Genomic DNA, 23,619 nt, shown 5'->3' on the forward strand with positions numbered 1-23,619 from the left:
TGGAAGAAAGTGAAAATGATTATTTCCATTGTAGTCCATATAAAATCAAATGACAAAATAGAAGCAAAATAATAATAATAATAATAATAATAATAATAGTGTGTATATGATAACAGGAACCTAAACAATTTATAAATACATTGAGACAGTAAATTAACATTCAAAAAGTACATGATTAATAGGAAATAAAAGGGATGAGTTCCTCTTCTAAAAATTGTTGAGGTCTAACGTTCTAAAACATTTTGAACTCACGCCATTCCAACTCATTATACACGCTTTTCTTAATTTATTACACCCTTGAAAAATGTCAGCTACCAATTTTATAAACACTACCCAATTAAATAGTAGGTGCACTTGCGATCATCTGTGTAGCCATGGGTGTGTTGGTCTTAAACTGAGGCGTGGTCAGGTGCAGTGCTAATGTAAGGCAGCAGAAAGAGGTTTTGTCTTAGAACGCCAAAGGTCTGGTCTAAAGTTTAGTGCACTGTATTTATAGCATTTAGATTTGCCTTACATAGCTGGGTTCACAGCACAAGTCCTGTACATGCAGTAAACCTAAATTGAAAACAACAACAAAAAAATCAACATAAAATGTCAAATTTCACCTTACTGCTCTACTGTTTCACCTCAGGGTGCTTTGGTGGCTGCTCTCTGCATGTGCACTTTAACACATTCAGCACAGTGTGCCATGTGTCCTTTGCACCATATACCCTATTGTCATGTAAATAGTACAAACATCATATGTTCTAGAGCACTACAGACCCTATGCACGTCTGTTTTATTATGTTTCAACGCCACAGGGGGAAAATCAAGTGCACCAATTTGAAACATTTGCTTTAAAATGGTTTGAAATGTAATTAGACTTCATTTAGCACAGGGCATAATGTATTCATTTTGGTACAATGTGGAATGATGTTTGAAAACATAGGTGTTGCAAAGGTTCTGGAGTAGTCTTTTAAGTTTGCCATCACTAATTTGCAATATCAATGAAAAGTTTTGTTGTAATCCCCAAGCTGCATGTTCTAGCCATTCTTTAATTCTGCTTTTACTTTGCCTTCTGTTGTATATTTTGGCCTCAGGTTTGTCTTTAGTTAGCCGCCAGCTTAACGTGTTAGCTGACACTGACATGAAGGTGGACTAAGTGTGCAGCAGGAGGCAGATGCGTCTATTGATTGTTACATCAGCATAAACAACAAAAGCAAAAGTTGCTTTTTCATTTGATATGGTGCATCAAAGTTAGCCACCTTCCAGTTTAGACACATCCCAAAGGTACTTGTGCTATGCACTTTTGACCGTGCTATAGATTGTGACAACAGGTTGCTTTGTCTTAAAACATTAAAATCCTAACCTTAACTCTCTTTGTTAACCTTAGTTAACAAAGAGAGCCTTGGGGCGACTGATGTTGTGATTTGGTGTTACTTAACCCCTTGGCCACTACCCATGCTTGACAAGAATAATAATAATTAAAAAAAATCATCATCATCAATAACTATTTCTGTTAAGCTTTCCATGAGATCAATGCAATTAAAAGAAAATCCAACAATAAAAGTACATTACAACAATGCACAAAAATCACAAATTAAAGAGCTGATTTTAAAAAAGCTAATATACACACATTTTAATTGTAGTGTTTCCTACAATGTGGGTCAACAATGTACATTCATCTGCATGAAATAACATCCAGTATGTTGTCCATCATATGGTTATTTGTCCAGTTTACTTATTTTTGGAATTTAAAAGTCCTTTTGGCACACACCACAAGCTGAAGGCTTCCTGCAAACATCCACTGTTCAGTTCTCCATCTGGGCCCATCTGACATTTTCTGCTGTTCAAACAGCATCAAATTACATCTAATATGTTCATATTCTCAGTCCATCTTGCTCATTTTTGGAATTTAAAAGTCCTTATGTTAAGTAACAGAGAAACACTACAATAAAAAGTGAGTTTCACATACAGAAAAAAGGTACAACTTATACCCGAGTGTGACGTATACTTGAGAAAATACAGTACATCATTTCTGGCTTGTGTCCTCTTGACAATAGAAAACATAAAATATTCTCACGTCAACAAAATAATTTAGTTTGTGAAAAATATGGGGAACCATGTGATTTGGAATACCAGGACTTCAGCCGAGGAAAACCCATGCAATGATCCTCCTACTGCATAGACTGTCTATCTATCTATCTATCTATCTATCTATCTATCTATCTATCTATCTATCTATCTATCTATCTATCTATCTATCTATCTATCTATCTATCTATCTATCTATCTATCTATCTATCTATCTATCTATCTATCTATCTATCTATCTATCTATCTATCTATCTATCTATCTATCTATCTATCTATCTATCTATCTATCTATCTATCTATCTATCTCAAAATCCAACCCCTTGTCTGCTTCGTGACACCTGAGTGACGGATCTAGTAGGGTATTGCCTGCTGGGGTGAAATACAGTGAAAACCTTTGTGTGCATCATGGCTGCTACGGTAACCAGGTAGGCGCGGCAGGAACCTTGAACAGGAGATGGCTACAAGAAGTCCTTAATGGCAGATCAGATGGAAGAGGTGATGCCTTGTAACCCAAAGGCTGTGAAAGCGGACGAAGGGTGTAGTGGTTCCTCAGACCTTGATCGTCTGGGATTTCCCACCCACTGAACCAGGCTAAAGATCTGTCAAGAATCGTGTTTATTGGCGTGCAAAGACATTTCTACATTAAACAGACACAGGCTTCTCTAGATGAATGTAACATCCCGGATGTAGATATCCCGGGAATCGATCAAGAGACGATTTTCCTTGCCATCCTGAGATTGCCATGATCTATCTATCTGCCTGTCTGTCTATCTATCTATTGAAGAACAACTCCTCCTTTGTTTTCAACAGCTTCCTTTCCTTCTCACTGTAGCTTTTTTTGTTATTGATGTTTAAAACACTGTCGTTGCTCAATGCCAATTGCCTAAGACACCCCATTCCTGAGAAATGAATGCTTGTCCTTGTTCCAAATATAGTTTTTGCCCGCCACCATGAGCTGCTATTTGGTCTGCCATTTCTCAGGGCTGTGGGCTTCTTTAATGAGCACTTTGATCCCACTCAGGTCTGGCACTGGTGTTTATGTGACCCTGGAGTAAAAAAAAAAAGAACAAAAGTCTTTACCCGTTTTCTGGCCTAAACCGCGGTGCCCAGTGAAGCAACCACATCGAGACCCTGGAGACTTTGTCTTCATCGTCCGGCAGTGATGGGCGAGGTCTTGGCCTTGGCGCGAAGTCACGGCAGGGTGGATTTTCTGCAGAAAGTAGAACAGCAGATGTAGAAGAACTGGATGATGCGATGGCCTTGGGACACAAAATGAAAACATTTGGACTTCATATTAAACATATCAGGATCTTTAGGTTAATTTGTAACAGAACGTGTTTTATTAGGATTTTCCTTTATCGGTCTCATAAATGTAATAACTAAACGGTAACAGCTTTTTGGCACTGCAGGCCGGGTATTTTATTTCCAGTGTGGTTATGACATGGAACAGCTGTGTTGCGAGTGTGGAGGATGGAGTACTTTTTCATCTGTACGCCTTCCTTCTATGTAACACCATTAGACGTCAACTCCACAAGTCCATTTTCTGCTGCAGCCTCCACAAAATTTCACACTCAAACTGTTCTCATTAGGTACCAGTTAATGTTTGACATGCAAATCTACAAAAACAGATACATTTTCCTGAAGGTGCATCAGCGCCTATGGCACAATCCATCCTCAGTGCAGATTTTTGGACTGATTATATTGTCTTGATTTTGCTGTCAAATTATTCCAAACAAAACAAAACACCATAGGTTTACAACCCCATAGGTCTAAAGTTTTATATATATATATATATATATATATATATATATATATATATATATATATATATATATATATATACACACACACACACACACACACACACACACACACACACATTTGTTCATTATGTTTAGTTTGTCGCTAATACACACGAATATATTTCTGCTGAATTGTTGATCCGGATCAGATCCGGATCAAACTTTGTCAGGCGATAGTGAGTGCCAGTCTGCACCTCACTTTCAAATATGATAGCGATTAGAGCACGTTTGATTAAGATATGATGTAAAATATATGTACATTAAATGGAGTTGTCAGCCTCGGTGCCTCGGACAGAGTGAACAAGAGCAGAATCAGTTGGCCGGAAATAGCTGCCTTGAACGTGCATTGAAACTAGAGGTGAGACTATGTAGTTTCAGGAAGTGGTTGAATGAAGTCTCTGTAACTAATGCCTGGTTCACATGGCAAGATTTTCAAATTGTCTGTAGGTTTCCAATACCTGAGAGACCACACACATGGAGATTAAAAAAAAATCATAGATCTAACAGTTTTGGTCATACGGTGTGTGGTGTGCAGCCACATGATAAAGACCATACACAAACAGATTTCACACACGAACATTCCCAGGTCATCTGGGAAATATCGCAAAATCTCTTGAGATTAAATATGACTTCACAGTAAACAAACATGGTGGATGAGGAAGACGCAACGGAGATAAGTTTGTGGACTATTTCTAACGGAGAAAAAAAAGATACAAAAAGAAAACAAAAGGGCGATGGTTAAAGGAGTGGAGACAGCGCAACCACCGGACTTTCTGGTAAATCATAACAGCCGTTTTGATTTTGGATTCCACTCCGTGTGTCCGTCGCCTCGCTTTCTGATTGGGTACACATCACATTCAGCAGGCTGTGTGCTTGTTTGTGGTCAGGGGACACCACACACACTGTGATATTGAGCCAAGATGATCCAACATGTTGAATATCCCCGATTTGCAGTCTGAGCGGTCTTGACGTCCTTCCGAACAGACTAGAGTGCACTTAACACACCACACACGGCAGGAATATTTGATGAGAATATCTTTAGCATCATCATGATATGATATCCTTAAGACTGTCGGAAGGGGAAGATGGGGTCCGATATCAGCCTAATTATCTTGCCATGTGAACAAGGCATAAGGTAAAGTTCACCAGCAGTAAACTGACAGGGAAGCACAGGGAATACGAAGGTGATCACCGGTAGCTAGCCCTGTGCTTCACAAACAGACTCAGAAATTTAGATGAAGTGAGGCTGAGACCTGCTCCATTGCTAATATAATGAATTAACAGGATAGGAAGCGCAGATCCATACTATCTATGCTAGTATGCTAGCCATACGAGAGGGAGAGTAGAAAAAAATCCCTCCAAGGTTCCTCACTTTGTCATTGTGATGTAAGACATACAAGCCAAGGTTAATCATTAGCTGGTCAAACTGATGTCAATGTCTTACTGGACAATGGACCATCATCACTCCAGGATTTTTCACTTTATGACTGTGATGAATGACACAAGGTGAAAAAAGTAAACAGTGTTTTCAGGCTGGCAAGTTTTATGTCACATTTATGAGGGTTTAGTGCCAATACAAGTATTGGCACTATATCGTAGTATTGGCACTATATCGTATTGCCAGTACGACTCGTATGAATGAGTCTGACTCCTGAACAGAGCGACGATGTGTTCTGAATGAACCTGTTGAAGCAGCAGACAGAGAGAGAGACAAACTCGCGTGACTTTCTCTGGGCTTTAGGATTGGCTGTGAGGAATGGATCGCCTTGAACGTGCATTGAAACAAGAGGTGACACTGTAGTTTCAGGAAGTGGTTGGATGACATCTCTGTGACATTCCATAATTGATTTATTAATAGAAACATGACAAAAACAGAGGCTACCCCAGAGGTGTCACTCCTTTTGTCATGAGTGATTTCAATAAGGCCAATGGCAGTTAAACGGTGGGCTACCAAGACTGGAACAGTTCCCAGTGATCTGGTAGCCATGGTAAAAAATGGTTCATTGCTCCTTGTCTTTACAAAACGTGGGGAGCTATGATTTGCTGGATGCTGATGTAGCTCAAGAGATCAAGGTCCCAACAAGGTTCTATGGCACATGTGTATGTGTGTGTGTGTGTGTGGGAACCTGTAGTTGAACTATTTCCAGTCAAAATTACACCTAACACTGAACATTTAACATGTCATAAATCTGAGTCCTTGTGAGCTCATGCTCCTGTCCACTGCCCATCAAAGTATCTTGGTGTCCATGAGATCAATAGATGGATTGGTGCTGCATCTGAGGTCCTATGGATGCTATACTGGACTGTTGTGGTGAAGAAAGAGCTGAGCCAGAAGACGAGGCTCTCAGTTTGCCAGACGAATGACTCTCCTATGCTCACCTATGGTCTTGAACTTTGGATAGTGACCAAAACAAGAAGATTGCAGATACAAGCAATGGAAATGAGGTTCCCCTGTGGGGTATCAGGGCTTACACTCAGGGACAGGGTGAGACACTCAACTAGTTTGTCGCCATCAGGAGGTCTTCTATGGCAAGTCAACTGGGAGGAGGCCCCAGGGAAGATCCAGGGGATTATTTCTCCCAGCTTGTTTGGGAATACTTTAGGGATCCCTCCAATTGTGTTTGAGGACTTGGCCAAGGATAGGGAAATGTGGCATGAGCTGCTTGGTCTGCTGCCACTACCTGGATAAGCAGAAGAACTTGAATAAATGAAGGTCTAAAAAATCTGCTTGTCCCCTTCTGAGATTTTCACTTTTGCTTGCAGATTTATGAATTCAAACTATGAATATTAGAAAACTGACAGTGAACATGTTAAAAACTCAAAACTATTGTAATGAGTGATGAAGAATTTTCCTAATCTGTTTGTGTGTGTGTGTGTGTGTGTGTGTGTGTGTGTGTGTGTGTGTGTGTGTGTGTGTGTGTGTGTGTGTGTGTGTGTGTGTGTGTGTGTGTGTGTGTGTGTGTGTGTGTGTGTGTGTGTGTGTCATATACATCCAAATCAAACCATTGTCTCCTTGTTTATGCTGCTCTCACCTTTTTGGACCTTTGTGATGAATGTTATTGGATGTCTAATGCAGACATGTTTAAATCTGCAGATTACTCTCTAGAGTTGGAAACATTCTTCAGACGAGTCAGGAATTAACACTAAAAATAGGCAGACTCATCTCAGGACTGCAGAATAATGTGAAAAGACATTTGCTTTGGACATTTGGTTGAGTGCTTATATTTTTTATTCTTTTATTTCCCTTAGGCATCAGCAGGAGTGTTCACATTCCTTTAAATGAATTACCTGCGACTTGGATGCACACAGTACAATACGGCACTTCAGAGTACTAAATGTTCTCGAGTTCTTCTTCTTTTTGGCACAGTCCTGCTGTGTCAGGTTGAAGACAACCTGTCCATTCTTACTCCTTAGCCCAGCCTTAATTTTACAAACACTTCAGCAGCTGTCACAGCTGTATTGTATTTGGCCGAGGAAATCAGCAAGCAAATATTGAAAACGGCGTATTGCACCAGATTGGTTCCTATCAGATTGGGCGCAGCGCTTTATTCATTCACAATGAAAGATTAATCTCTGAATCCTGTTCGAAGAGGAGGATATGATAGAAAACGCCGGCGCGGCAGGCGTGTGTGTTTGCTTTTGCAAACTGCACTTGAAACAATGACTCAGTAAGTTAAAACAAACATACATGTATTTTATGCAGGTTTCTCATATGCACGCACGACAGCTATAGACCGCCTGCACCCGGGCATCGGAGACAGGCTCAGACGAGGTGATGGGAAACAGTTCACAGCCAAAGTCGAGAAGACAACTGGTCTGTTGACTCAGTGACTCACAGCCGCATTGTTTCTGTTTGCACTCGGCAATTAATCAGGGGCATATGAGGACGTGAACGGGTGGAGGAGCAGGATCCTGCTTCAGGTGGAGTGGCATGGACTTCACAGGCACATTGAGAATATTTAAATTAAACCAAAAAGTCGTGGATTCACGTGCAAATGTGCTCAAACCTATACACCCGGTTTGGTGTAAATGGCTGCTCGGCTGCATGAAGCCATTTGCCTCGACTTGCCCGCTGCGTGCCCATCCGCGTGTTATGGATGCCCAAGTGTCAGTAGGCATGAGTCACTCCAGACAACGCTGTTTATCCGGGTTGATTTGACTCATGCTTGCTGGATGGGACCCAGAACACCGAGCTCTTCTCGTGCTTTAAGTGCAGTATCTGTTTGGCCTGAGCATTACTTAGGTATGCTCACCTGCATATTTCACGTGCTCATGTGCACGTCAGACATCTCTTTCATCTGCAAATTTGTATCTTGCATAACACTGAAGATGGAATCATTTGCTCGTTACAGTGCATATACATCGGGATTATTCAAGGGCAAGACTCATGACAAGTCACATTAAAGTGTTCTTACTATTCAACTTTGATGTCTGCATCATATGACAGAAATCACTTTTTTTCATAAATGACCAAAAAGTAAATTAATAAAATTTGAAAAAAGGATAAGCACAGCAACATTCCTACACGGTACCAGCAGTATTGAACCTGTGATGTTTTGGGATTGATGCTGGTTTGATATTCTGAGGCTTTGGAGAAACCAAAGCGTGCAACCAGCCAGGGAGTGAATGAGTGCACTAAAAAAAACTGGTGCATTGGAGGAACTCCATTCAATTATGAGCAGGATTTCCATCTAATAAATATATGTAGCCCCAGGTCAAATAAAGCACATCCATTTAAAATAATTTAATTTAATTTAGTTGGGACTACATATATTTATTAGATGGAAATCCTGCTCATAATTGAGTTCATTCAGTGAGTCATTTGTTTGTGTGAAATGACTCATTGGATTGGATTCCACCTAATAAATATATGTAGTCCCAACTCAAATAAAGTGTATCCATGCAAGATAATGTAATTAATTTAGTTGGGGCTACATATATTTATTAGATGGAAATCCTGCTCATAATTGAGTTGAGTTCATCCAATGGATTGGATTCCACCTAATACATATATGTAGTCCCAAGTCAAATAAAGTGCATCCATGCAAGATAACGTAATTTAATTTAGCTGGAACTACATATATTTATTAGGTGGAATCCAATCCATTGGATGAACTCAACTCAATTATGAGCAGGATTTCCATCTAATAAATATATGTAGCCCCAACTAAATTAATTACATTATCTTGCATGGATACACTTTATTTGACTTGGGACTACATATATTGGAATCCAGTGAGTCATTTGTTTGTGTGATACACTCAAACAAATGACTCATTGGATTGGATTCCACCCAATAAATACATTATCCATGCAAGATAATGTAATTTAATTTAGTTGGGACTACATATATTTATTAGATGGAAATCCTGCTCATAACTGAGTTGAGTTCATCCAATGAGTCATTTGTTTAAGTGTATCACACAAACTTCCACCTAATAAATATATGTAGTCCCAACAAAATTAAATTACATTATCTTGCATGGATGCACTTTATTTGAGTAGGGGCTACATATATTTATAAGATGGAAATCCTGCACATAATTGACTTGAGTTCATCCAAAGAGCCATTTTGTGAATGTGTAGGTGCCAGACAAAGTGGTGGTGCCCAGTCAGTGGTTACAGCCCAGCGGAGACAGTGCTAACCTCAGTGCTGATATGGAGACATTATAGGTGTCTTATCTTGGCTACGGGCCCACTCAAGTCAACCATACACCACTTCAGCGCCAGAGTTTATTGCCAGAGTAAAAAACGCTCATAAATGTAAAATGAGTGACTGATAGCTGCGCTCGGCTGAAGGATGCCCTCTAATTAGTACGCTTTATGAGCCCAGGATCCACAGTGAAAACATGCTGGTGCTGCGCCGGAGAGCAAACACTGCCTGGGAGGTCACAGTGACCACAGCCAGCTTTGGAGTGTCCTCAGACCAAGTTCATGGCCTTGCTGCAAACCTTCAGCGCTAATGTCATATATTTCCAGTTGCATGGTTTAGTGAATGGTCATGAGACAGTTGTGATCTGTAACAGAAAGGAAATAAGCGTTTACTGTGTTGTTAAGAGTTTTGCTTCTTCGTCCTCTGTTTTTTTTCCCTTTTTTTTAATATGGCATTTTGCAGCAATAAAGAGATTTTTCAAAGAGCACAAGTACTAACAAGCCAGGTGAGAATAATAGAAAACAAGAGCAATCAGAGATTTCTGACGTCCGCCAGGGGTTGACGAGGACTCAAGAAGATATGTGATTCACATGGTGACCCGGACTTTACGTGGCTCTGGACAGGCTTGGGGAGTAACGGTATACATGTAACGGTGTTATGTAATTAGAATACAAAAAAAGGTAACTGTATTCTGCTACAGTTACAGGAAAAAAGACGTATTCAGATTACAGGTATATTTAGTAAAAATGGGGATTAATTCGCAGGATTACTATTTACTACTATTTATTTAATGCATTTTATGATATTATCTGTATATAATATTTTTTTTTCTTTGAAACGAAAATGTCCCTTCATGGACAGCGACATGACGTCTCCTAACCGGGCAAAATATTGATGAAGTACATGGATGTTGATGCATTTTCAATGGACATTCTCGTCTGAACACACTCAGAAAAATGCTCGCAAAATACGTGTTAAAATGCCATTTTGACCTGGATATCAAGCCAGTAAAATTAAATGACACATTAAATTATGTCAGGAAAGTATTAAACTTACTCTGACACACACACATTCCCAAATATTAGTGTTGAAAGTTACACGGATCTGCGCTGTTCCAGCTGCTGAGCTGAGGCCTCCTGCTGCAGCAGCTGCTGGGTTCAACGCAGCGCAGCTCCTAAAACCATTGCAATACATTTATATAAATATTATATTTTTACACAATTATCCTTTATTGACTGAGTTTCATTCATGAAGTCAGTGGTGTGTGTGTGTGCACATCTCTATGTGTGGGTGTGACTGTGAGCGGCACAGCGCGGGTCATTATAATCTCATTATTTTAAGGTGCAAATTAAAAAAAAAAATCCCCAGTCTTGTCAAACAATTTTTATCACTAACGACAAGTATTTTAACTAGATATTGGTGTAGCAGTGGAAAATATCAACTAGACATAAGTGAAGAGTTAATGGGCGACACAGGTACGGCAGGAGACATACAGCTGTTTATCATCCAAATATCACGGACAAAGTGACAAGAACCAAACTCACTTACTTATGGAAGGAAATGCTGTCTCCCTTGTTCCTCCCTTTGTGACTTTACCAACATGTGCAGCTTTTTGGCATATTCCACCTGTTTCTTGAACTTCTATGCGCGCAAATCACTAACTTGCCCAGAATTAAAATGGCGATCACGCCTCCTTACTGACAGGATTGACTTAATGGTTTTCATTATGCTGTTGTTCTTATTTTGAAAGTTCAATAAGTGGACTGATATGTTAAACATGGTGCGAATGCCATGTGAAAGACTAAAGTAACATAATTTTATGTTTACTGAACAAATAGTAGACTTTTTTGTTTTGTATATTGTTCTGTAAGCCTCTTTTAATTACAAATTCATTTCATTATCCTTCATTCATTCATTCCTTCCTTCATTTCATTATCCTTCATTCATTCATTCATTTCATTATCCTTCATTTGTTTGGCATTTTTTGTTGAAAATTTAGCAGGTGAACACTGGGTGTGTTTAAAACAATATTGTGGGTGCTCTTAAATCATAATGGGAACTAAAACAGAGCATGCCTATGTGGTCAAGACTATTTCTATTTAGTTTTTTTAGTCTGTATTAGCATATTTGATATTGGAGTAATCCAGAAGTAATTGAAAGTAATCAAATTACATTACTTTAATATTATGGTACTTGGATTACGTTACTGATTACATTTTTCAACAGGTAACTAGTAACTGTATCGGAATACATTTTTAAAGTAACCCTCCCAACCCTGGCTCTGGATTCCACAACACAATGCAATAATTGCATACTGGTCCAGAATGGTCTAATTGATCATGATGTTGCAATCTGACATTTAATTCACAAGCAGAAACAAAACAGTCTCTTCCTGATCTTGGTTTTACATCGTGATGTCGTATCCATGAAGTAGTTTTGACGTAATCCTTAAAAGTCGACAAAGTGAAATCGTGATCCAGAATCCAAATCCAGCTTCAGATCACCTCCAAAATTTAATGGAGTCTTCCAAGACCTAACACCAATGTGTGGTGAAAATTTGGTGAAAATCTGTTAAGTAGTTTTGACGTAATCCTCAAAATCAGACAAAGTGAAGCATACAAATTGAAATCCTGATCCAGAATTCAGATCCAGTTCACCTCCAAAATTCAGTTGAGTCTTCCATGGTTTAATATGTATCTGTGGTGCACGTTTGGTGAGAATCCATGAAGTAGTTTTTTTTTTCATAATCCTTGTGATATGTGATAAAGTGATATGTTGATCCAGATCCAGATCATGTCCAAAATGTACTGGAGTCTTCCATGGCCTAATATCTATCTGTGGTGAACATTTTGATGTAATCCTGCTAACAGACAGGCAAATAAATAAATAAACACTGATGATTGTATTACTTGTAGATGTAACAATGTAAACTGAGAACAGTTTTATAAAGATTTTCCTGAATGACCACTTTTGAAACATTGTCAGTAATATGACCACGAGAACATTCCTAAATTAAATTCCTAAATTATTGAAAAATGACCACCACTTTGTTCCTGAACTTCCAGTATGCCTGCGACAGCAAGGTGTCATCTCTTATGGAAGGTCTCCATAAAATCCTTAAAACCTTTGCTGAAGCCTACACCAAGCCGGGAAGCTTCAAATCCACCTGAAGACACAGATCCTGTATCAGGCTCCACTAAACATGGTCAATCCAAAGCTTCCTGCCTTGAGAATGCATAGACGGGTCCTGAAGAACATGACCCACTTACCATACCCGGACAGCCAAGTTTCATCAAATGCCAAAACCAATGACGAGATCCAACGCCGACTCAAGTGTGCAGGAACTGTCTTCGGTCAGCTTCACACCCGTGTTTTCACCAGCAAAGACGTTTGACACGAGACAAAAATCCTCATCTACAAAGCCGTCGTCATGCTAATCCCGCTGTATGTGTCACCGTCATTATGCTAACCCTGCTGTATGTGTCACCGTCGTCATGCTAATCCCGCTGTATGTGTCACCGTCATCATGCTAACCCTGCTGTATGCGTCACCGTCGTCATGCTAATCCCGCTGTATGTGTCACCGTCATCATGCTAACCCTGCTGTATGTGTCACCGTCGTCATGCTAATCCTGCTGTATGTGTCACCGTCGTCATGCTAACCCTGCTGTATGCGTCACCGTCGTCATGCTAATCCTGCTGTATGTGTCACTGTCGTCATGCTAACCCTGCTGTATGCGTCACCGTCGTCATGCTAATCCTGCTGTATGTGTCACTGTCATCATGCTAACCCTGCTGTATGCGTCACCGTTGCCATGCTAATCCTGCTGTATGTGTCACCGTCGTCATGATAACTCTGCTGTATGCGTCACCGTCGTCATGCTAACCCTGGTGTATGTATCACCGTCGTCATGATAACTCTGCTGTATGCGTCACCGTCATCATGCTAACCCTGCTGTATGTGTCACCGTTGCCATGCTAATCCTGCTGTATGTGTCACCGTCGTCATGATAACTCTGCTGTATGCATCACCGTCGTCATGATAACTCTACTGTATGCGTCACCGTCGTCATGCTAACCCTGCTGTATGTGTCACCGTCGTCATGATAACTCTGCTGTATGTGTCACCGTCGTCATGCTAACCCTGCTGTATGTGTCACCGTCGTCATGCTAATCCTGCTGTATGTGTCACCGTCGTCATGATAACTCTGCTGTATGCGTCACCGTCGTCATGCTAATCCTGCTGTATGTGTCACCGTCGTCATGATAACCCTGCTGTATGCGTCACCGTCGTCATGATAACCCTGCTGTATGCGTCACCGTCGTCATGCTAATTCTGCTGTATGCGTCACCGTCGTCATGATAACTCTGCTGTATGCGTCACCGTCGTCATGCTAATCCTGCTGTATGCGTCACCGTCGTCATGATAACTCTGCTGTATGCGTCACCGTCGTCATGCTAATCCTGCTGTATGCGTCACCGTCGTCATGCTAACCCTGCTGTATGCGTCACCGTCGTCATGCTAATCCTGCTGTATGCGTCACCGTCGTCATGATAACCCTGCTGTATGCGTCACCGTCGTCATGCTAATCCTGCTGTATGCGTCACCGTCGTCATGATAACTCTGCTGTATGCGTCACCGTCGTCATGCTAATCCTGCTGTATGCGTCACCGTCGTCATGATAACTCTGCTGTATGCGTCACCGTCGTCATGCTAATCCTGCTGTATGTGTCACCGTCGTCATGCTAACCCTGCTGTATGCGTCACCGTCGTCATGCTAATCCTGCTGTATGCGTCACCGTCATCATGCTAACCCTGCTGTATGCGTCACCGTCGTCATGCTAATCCTGCTGTATGTGTCACCGTCGTCATGATAACTCTGCTGTATGCGTCACTGTCATCATGCTAATCCTGCTGTATGTGTCACCGTCGTCATGATAACTCTGCTGTATGCGTCACCGTCGTCATGCTAACCCTGCTGTATGTGTCACCGTTGCCATGCTAATCCTGCTGTATGTGTCACCGTCGTCATGATAACTCTGCTGTATGCATCACCGTCGTCATGATAACTCTACTGTATGCGTCACCGTCGTCATGCTAACCCTGCTGTATGTGTCACCGTCGTCATGATAACTCTGCTGTATGTGTCACCGTCGTCATGCTAACCCTGCTGTATGTGTCACCGTTGTCATGCTAATCCTGCTGTATGTGTCACCGTCGTCATGATAACCCTGCTGTATGCGTCACCGTCGTCATGATAACCCTGCTGTATGCGTCACCGTCGTCATGCTAATTCTGCTGTATGCGTCACCGTCGTCATGATAACTCTGCTGTATGCGTCACCGTCATCATGCTAATCCTGCTGTATGCGTCACCGTCGTCATGATAACTCTGCTGTATGCGTCACCGTCGTCATGCTAATCCTGCTGTATGCGTCACCGTCGTCATGCTAACCCTGCTGTATGCGTCACCGTCGTCATGCTAATCCTGCTGTATGCGTCACCGTCGTCATGATAACCCTGCTGTATGCGTCACCGTCGTCATGATAACCCTGCTGTATGCGTCACCGTCGTCATGCTAATCCTGCTGTATGCGTCACCGTCGTCATGATAACTCTGCTGTATGCGTCACCGTCGTCATGCTAATCCTGCTGTATGCGTCACCGTCGTCATGATAACTCTGCTGTATGCGTCACCGTCGTCATGCTAATCCTGCTGTATGTGTCACCGTCGTCATGCTAACCCTGCTGTATGCGTCACCGTCGTCATGCTAATCCTGCTGTATGCGTCACCGTCATCATGCTAACCCTGCTGTATGCGTCACCGTCGTCATGCTAATCCTGCTGTATGTGTCACCGTCGTCATGATAACTCTGCTGTATGCGTCACTGTCATCATGCTAATCCTGCTGTATGTGTCACCTTCGTCATGATAATTCTGCTGTATGCGTCACCGTCATCATGCTAATCCTGCTGTATGCGTCACCGTCATCATGCTAATCCTGCTGTATGTGTCACTGTCGTCATGCTAATCCTGCTGTATGTGTCACCGTCATCATGATAACTCTGCTGTATGCGTCACCGTCGTCATGCTAACCCTGCTGTATGTGTCACCGTTGCCATGCTAATCCTGCTGTATGCGTCACCGTCATCATGCTAATCCTGCTGTATGTGTCACTGTCGTCATGCTAACCCTGCTGTATGTGTCACCGTCGTCATGCTAATCCTGCTGTATGTGTCACCGTCGTCATGATAACTCTGCTGTATGCATCACCGTCGTCATGATAACTCTACTGTATGCGTCACCGTCGTCATGCTAACCCTGCTGTATGTGTCACCGTCGTCATGCTAATCCTGCTGTATGTGTCACCGTCGTCATGATAACTCTGCTGTATGCATCACCGTCGTCATGATAACTCTACTGTATGCGTCACCGTCGTCATGCTAACCCTGCTGTATGTGTCACCGTCGTCATGCTAATCCTGCTGTATGTGTCACCGTCGTCATGATAACTCTGCTGTATGTGTCACCGTCGTCATGCTAACCCTGCTGTATGTGTCACCGTCGTCATGCTAATCCTGCTGTATGTGTCACCGTCGTCATGATAACTCTGCTGTATGTGTCACCGTCGTCATGCTAACCCTGCTGTATGTGTCACCGTTGCCATGCTAATCCTGCTGTATGTGTCACCGTCGTCATGCTAACTCTACTGTATGCGTCACCGTCGTCATGCTAACCCTGCTGTATGTGTCACCGTCATCATGCTAACCCTGCTGTATGTGTCACCGTCGTCATGCTAATCCTGCTGTATGCGTCACATGCAATTTCCACCAAATTCAAAATGGTGACACAAGTCCCCCCCCCCCAAAAATTGAGAATTTTATATTATTAGAGTTTTTTATTTGTTTATTTGTTTAAAGCAAAGTGGCCTCTGTGTACGTGTGTGTGTTTAACTTTGATCACGGAGAAACCGGGGAGAGCTAACGTTTGCCGTTTGGTTTGCTTATGTATTTTAGATCAAGGATGAACGCCGTGAAAACGGAAAGTTGATAGGACTAATATTTTTGGACAAATTAGGGATATTACGTAACAACAGTGAAGAATGGACCTTGATATCACCATGAATCAGTCCCTGGTAACCAGACAAGCTCTGAACAAAGGAGTTATCTCAACCTTACCAGTTGTAAAACATGACATCAATTACATTTGCCAAAAAATAAATGCAATTATTCACAAAACTTTCTCATTTTAATTTCCTGTACTACTACATAGTTAAAATCATTATAGAAACTTTGCATAATTCATTACCAGCCTTGAAAAATGTCAGCTACCTATTTTATAAACACAACCCAATCTAGAGCCCGTGGATCCCCGCGGGAAACATGCTAGCAAAGTACTAAAACTGCTATACGTCGTTAATCATCACATGGTGCTACGAAGTTCTGTCGTAGCTGCTCAATGTCAGAGCGCCGCTGAACAGAAGTGTCTTGAACCTGCAGCCATGTGCTACTTCTTTAGACGTTGATTTACCGCTAAAGCAGGTTGCTCACAAAACTAATGCAAAACAAAGCAATCAGCAGATGCGAGAACAGCACTCAGGGGCTTAATTGGGAACAATCTTGTAATATGACTCGGCTTGTAACTTCTAAAAAAATGAACTTGTCCTTTAAATATGTAACGTGATAACGAGCCGTTTAATGCAGTGGCATTTTTGGAGTAAATTCCTCCGCTTGCCGGCGTTCTCCTGTTGTACCTGCTCCTCGTCCTGAGTGAATCGGAGGGCACTCAGGGTGAGGTAACCCTCAGCAAAGCGCTTTAAGTGATTGAAATATTTTGGATGGCTCTACAGACAAAAGACGTAAAAGCAAGGGTGCTGAGTGAAAGGCGGGTTCAGTTCCCCTGACCTTCTGGTCAAGCAGAAAGTGGGGAAGGTTAATCCTGGTTTACACAGACCTCACTCAGCAGCTCCTCAGCGTACCCATGAAGAACACGAGTACAAGGAGGACTTGCCTCTCACCTGGAGACAACAGATGCACCTCAGGCCTGACCCCAGAGGTCAACAAAAAAAAAAAAAGCAACAAAAGCTTTCTTTTGTTATGGAAGGAAAACTGCAGGAATATTCCCAGTTTATCCTTCTGCTAAAAAGTATATTGCATGACATGTAGCATTTCCTGATGATTGCCTCCTGAGCCTATGGTCATGGGTTTGAGACTAATGCGGGACTTTTTGATGCAACTCACAACGCCGCGTCGTCTCTGCTGCATGATGGGCTTGAAACAACAAAATAACGGAGAAAACTGAAGAGTTTTCATCAAACTTCATGAAAAACAGATTCATTTCAGCACATAAAACCTTGTTCACACTGCCAGTTCAAATCGGATTTATTCCAAATTTATTCCACATTCTACAATATAAATAGGAAGTGACCAGATCTGATCTGTGAGTCCACACTGGCATAATCTTATCCATACTGGTTGCTATGGGAACAGGCTACACCCTGGAAAATCATGGGTGAAAGCAAACTGCTTGTTTCTGTCCAAAATGGTTATGTGAAGCCCAGATAGCTAACAGGCACTTTATTTCCTCATTCGTCTCCTCCATGCTCTGCTGTTTTTGAATGTTTTCTTCAACTTTTTTTCTGCACTTTTTCCATTTATTCCTCTCTGGTGACGGTGGCAGAGGACACTGGACAAACTGCTGGACATTATGGACGATGCCAGTCACCCTCTGCACACCGTCATCAGCAACCAGAGGAGCCTCTTCAGTCACAGACTGCTCCTTCCCAAGTGCAGGACCAACAGACTGAAACTCCTTTGTCCCTCAGGTCATCAGAAGGGTACAACTCCTCACTCAGGGGGAGGAGGAGAAACAGGAAGACAGGAGACAGGAAGGAGAGGAACAGTCATAGCCAGTAAACTAGGAGCGATCAGTATTTCTGGTATTCATATTTGTATTTACATTTTGCAAATTGTTTTTTTACTTCTACTTTTGATGCTCTATGTGCTTCTTACCCTGTGTGCTGCTATACAGTGCTGCTGGAACCTCAATTTTCCTGAGGGAGTCTTCCCAAGGGATCAGTAAAGATCTGTCTGTCTGTCTGTCTGTCTGTCTGTCTATCTATCTATCTATCTATCTATCTATCTATCTATCTATCTATCTATCTATCTATCTATCTATCTATCTATCTATCTATCTATCTGTCCAAAAATAAAATAAAATAAATAAAAAAATCGAGCTTGATACAATCTGGATTTGTTAAAAATCCATTTTTGAGTGGTAATGCGATCAAGGCCTAACACACTATGGCACCAGGATGAAAATTAGAGGTGGGCGGATCGATCCTAATCTCGATAATATCGATACCAATGCTGGTATTGATATTGAATGATCCTCATGTGAAAAGATCGATACTCAAGCTTTTTTCTCTCCCACACGCACTGACTGCTGCACACGCAGATTCATCAAAGTCTACTCTCTGTCTGTAAGAGCAGCGCTGTGCTGTGTCACACAACACGGAGCAGTGCACCCTTGTATTGTGCTTTGTCAGCCCTCTACCTCAGGAGAGTTTGTTTTAGGTTGTGTTGAGTGATATTTTTTAAACAAAAATGTTGATTGTGATAATAAAGTATTTTATTGTCACGTACAATGTTTGGCGCAATTCTATCCTAGGCCTTTTGGATCCTTTGGATTTATGAAGCTTAAATATGAAAAAGTATCAGTATCAGTATCGATATTGGCAATACTGGGCCTGTATTTACTTGGTATCGGATCAATACCAAAATTCCCGGTATTGCCCACCTCTAATGAAAATGTCTCGCTTCTTCTTCTGGGTTTTTTAGGGTGCACTTTCTGCTACTTTACTTTGCACTGCCCCCAAGTGGTGAAGTACATAGGCAAGTACTACATACAGCCATGTCGGCTGGTTGGTCAAGATAGCACTGATGTGCAGCAGTGCCATAATAATAGCCGGACTTAGAAACCCGCGTGGACATGCCACATTTCTTACAGCAGATTGTTTTCCATCATTGTGATTCAGTTCCATGTGGTGCAAGTGATGCAAGTGCAATGCAACCACTTACCACGTGACATGATCAGCTGTGTATGATCCAGCACACAGCAGCTGGATGAGGCCAAGAGGACGCACATGTCTCACTTGGCTGCAGCAACGAGGTGGTTTCTTTTAAGAGGTGGGTATGGGGCGGTTATCTGCCTGGATGGTTGCCATCCAGAACCCAAGGGGATTCTGTTGGGTGGTGGAAGTGGGGACATGTGGCACCATCACACGCTCCCAGACCTGATCTGACCTGACCGCCATGTGGGAAAATGACTAAAAAGATTGGATTTGATTCATACTGGACAGCAAGGAAATGTTTTTTTCTTGGAGGAAAAAAGGAGAGAAGAACAAAAAATAACAATCTATCTTCTCTTTTCTCTCTCTCTCTCTCTCACACACACACATGCATGCTTGGGTGTGTACGTGTGTGCGTATGGTGCAATTCAGAAAAAAGTTTTCTTCACTCCACTGCTGCAGCTGATAATGTTTCTGCTATCATTCAGAGTAAATGCAGAGTTCAAAGAATGTCTAATGTGTTTGCAGAGCACTGGGCGTCGACATCAACTCTGCTGCAATATGGTTTTCATTTCTGACTTATCTTTATTTTTATTGATAAGGTGAAGCTGATTCATTATTGACAAAGGTTACTTTTTGGCAGCAACATGATTGCTTCGTATTTAACTTTTTTTATCATAATGTGATTAACTGAGAAACCATAGGTTGCTGCGTGATTGTTGGATGATTTCAATCACAGTCTTGTGTCGGGGTAATAAATCAACTGGACATGTTTTTGTGCTGTGACTTACTGCAGACTGTAGGTGTGTTTGGTTTTAAATGGGCTTATAAACCTGTTACTACATTCTTTATGTGCATTTACCTGTCTGATCCACTTTAACCACACCTTAAACATGTTTTTAAAAATAGTACATTATATATTTCTGTAGTTGCATTACACCATTGAAGCACAGATGGAGGAGCTCTGTAGGGATTATTCATAAACATGCATATTATTCCCTCCATTTATTTGGGATTTAAGAGAATTATTCAATGCGGTTTCAAGTGATTGCTACAAAAATAACGTAATGATCAGTTATACTCAGAGGAATAATGTGTGAAAGGTGTGTGGTGATCAGGAGTTGGATTTGGATTCCGAATATTTTTGCTGTGGTTGCTGTTACCAAACAAGAACCTTCTGTGCTCAAAAATGAAGCCAACACATAAATGCAAAACCTGCAGTTTCTTGAGGCTGGCTCCAAAAACATACAAATTACCATAGACCCCCATGTTAAAATGTCCAACTTTACAGCAGAAATAAATGTTTACAGCCTGGTTTCCTAGTTCATGACAACCGTATGCGAGGTGAATTTCTAAATAACTCTTCAGTTATAATTTTACTGACCCATAAACTTATGCATAACAAGGGGTGTGGTCACTTTGAGGGGCCGTTACTCTCCAGGCAGCTAGCCACTAGCTAGTCATATTGTCATTAAACTGCTCAGAAAGGAGCTAACAGTCTGCTCGCGGACTGCTAGCTCTTTTCTGAGCAATTTCATGACAGTGTGACATAGCACAGCTTGTTGTGTGATTAACCATAACAAACCATCTAAGAAGTCTGTACTTCAGTATTTTTGGTGTGTGATTTGAGTTTTATTTAATTTGTATGTTAGCACCATTACATAATTGGTGTGTATCAATAGCTAGGTAAAGTTAGCTACACTCATATTGCCACAGTTATTGAGGCTATAAGGCAGCCATAGATTGTCAGCAAAAATACACATTAATCAATCACTTGAACCCAGGTTACCTAGCTTCTTAGCCTGTATTAGCTTGGTAACTTCAGGATAAGTGGGCATGATCAGGCTTCATTCATCCCACCCAGATTTCATGAGTCTCCACCCCTTTACCAATTTATGGGTTGACTGAGAGGTAGGCGGAGTCAGTCACTGTCAAAATGGTGACATCAGTTTTCAAATTCAGTTCAATTCAGCTTCACTCCTGCTCTTCAGAGGGTTTGTCCATTATTTTTAAGTCTATATTTTCTACTAGGGATGGCATGACCACTCATTCATAACCAGATACTGACACTGATACTGACACCAATACGATAGCGATATGATACCTTTTCACACTGCTTAAAACAACTAATCTGTTAATAACCACATCTGTTTAGACTTGCTTGGCTAACAGCCAAAACTGTCACACAAATATTCTACTTCGCTGAAGAAAAACAGGCATAGCTTTCAGCATGACGCGGATGTGCAATAGAGCACTTTTTCCTACCGATATCCAGTACTGTAATTTTGGCCAAAGTCAGAACAATACTGATCCAAAATATCAAACTGCCCAATGGCTATTCTGTTTTTTTTTTGTTTTGTTTTTTTTCTTTTAGAATGGTCTTTGGTTTATTTTGTTTTCTTCAGATTGTTAGAAATCTGGGCAGCGTGGTGGCCTAGCGGTTAGCACTGAAGGTCATGGGATCGATTCCCACCTGTGGCCTTTCTGTGTGGAGTTTGCATGTTCTCCCCATGTTTGCGTGGTTTCCTCCCACATCCAAAGACATACAGGTTAGGTGAACTGGAAACTTTAAAGTGACCGTAGGTGTGAATATGTTTGTTTGTCTATATGTGACCCTGCGACAGACTGGCGTCCTGTCCAGGGTGAACCCCACCTCACGCCCTATGTCTGCTGGGATAGGCTCCCCCCTCCTGTGACCCTTAATTGGAGTAAGCGGTTGAAGATGAGTGAGTGAGTGTTAGAAACCTGTCACTAAACACACAACAGTGTTATAAATTCCAAAGCAGATGTGGAGGATTGTTCAGCCTTGGGAAAGGTATGCTCACCATATCTGCCTTTCTTGTTGGAGTTTAAAATTAATTTATTTTTTCCAATTTTTTCTGTGCAGTGTGTCATAGAAGTATTCACGAAGCAGATTCTGACCTCATTTTTATCCATTTCAATACATGACACAAACATTTCAGGTAACTGATCTCACCATCTGCAGGAACCCATGAATGCATCTGGAAATTTTATTTTTGTTGTTGTTGTTGTTTTTTTTTTTTTTAAAGTGTGGTGTGATATTTTGAATTCTGCTGTAAGCTCATTAGCACAATTATGTCTAAGCCTCCCGGAGAGTTGTGCAACACAACAAAGTGAAAAAACGCCAACAAAGTTTTCAGGAGCGTGTTTTACTCTGTTAAAGTGATAAAAGTGTCATAAAACCTCCTTCCAGAGGAGCTCCTTCAGCGTGACCTCCCACTGAAGTCTTACCTGAGACTCTGCAAGTATTTTAATGACTGCATCATAAACTAAACATGCACTTCTGCAGCCAGAGAGAGAAAAACAACAAAAGCTGGCTGATTGTTTCTGAAAGACTTTTCTGTTGGGTTTTGACAGTGGATGTGCACACAGCATTCAGAGCCAGTCTGTCCGGTCTCCGTATGACAATTCATGAAGCGCATCAGTGTTGTGCAGATACACACAGTGACAGGTTTGAATTTTTCGCCCAGTTCTCACTGCGGATTTGCAGTTTCATAGAAGTCGTGCAGGTTCAACCTGTCTGTAGAAAAAACAAATGCATTAAATGTTTCAGTCACTTCTTACATTTCCACTTTACAAAAAGATAAATTGTTCTTTAAGAATTCCTTTATATCCCGTTCTCTCTCTCTCTCTCTCTCTCTCTCTCTCTCTCTGATTGTCTTTCAGCGTGAGTTCACATGCAGTTACATTGTCTTGAATCTGGCAATAAATCTTGCGAGTTAGAAACAAGCGTGTATTCTGCACTCACCCGCGGCGCCCTGTGCAAACGTTGATAAGCTTAGCATTAACAAGAGACGCTCTTCTGCAAAAGGCTTTTACAAAATACAGTTTAGTGATTTTGACTTTTAGATCTTTAAATCAGGCGGCCTCTTGGGTTCTCCATTTTTATACCAAAGTTTGGTGACAATCGGGCAATCAGGAAGGAAGTTACTGCACTCACAAGAACTTGGCAAAGTATGCTGCTTTTGACCCCAAAGGCAACAAGCTTCTTGGGAGTCACT

At 41.5% G+C, this 23,619-nt stretch overlaps 1 long non-coding RNA gene across 1 annotated transcript; it reads right to left on the minus strand.

The window, feature by feature from the left end:
• Window positions 1–1,729: 1,729 nt before the first annotated feature.
• Window positions 1,730–20,782, minus strand: LOC117521708. The gene is made up of 3 exons (XR_004564027.1): window positions 20,772–20,782; window positions 10,397–10,403; window positions 1,730–1,802 (listed from the first exon to the last, which is right to left on the minus strand). It is a non-coding gene; the product is annotated as an uncharacterized LOC117521708 (long non-coding RNA).
• Window positions 20,783–23,619: the final 2,837 nt, after the last annotated feature.

Source organism: Thalassophryne amazonica, chromosome 12 (genome assembly GCF_902500255.1).
Source record: "Thalassophryne amazonica chromosome 12, fThaAma1.1, whole genome shotgun sequence".
Classification (NCBI taxonomy): Eukaryota; Metazoa; Chordata; class Actinopteri; order Batrachoidiformes; family Batrachoididae; genus Thalassophryne; species Thalassophryne amazonica.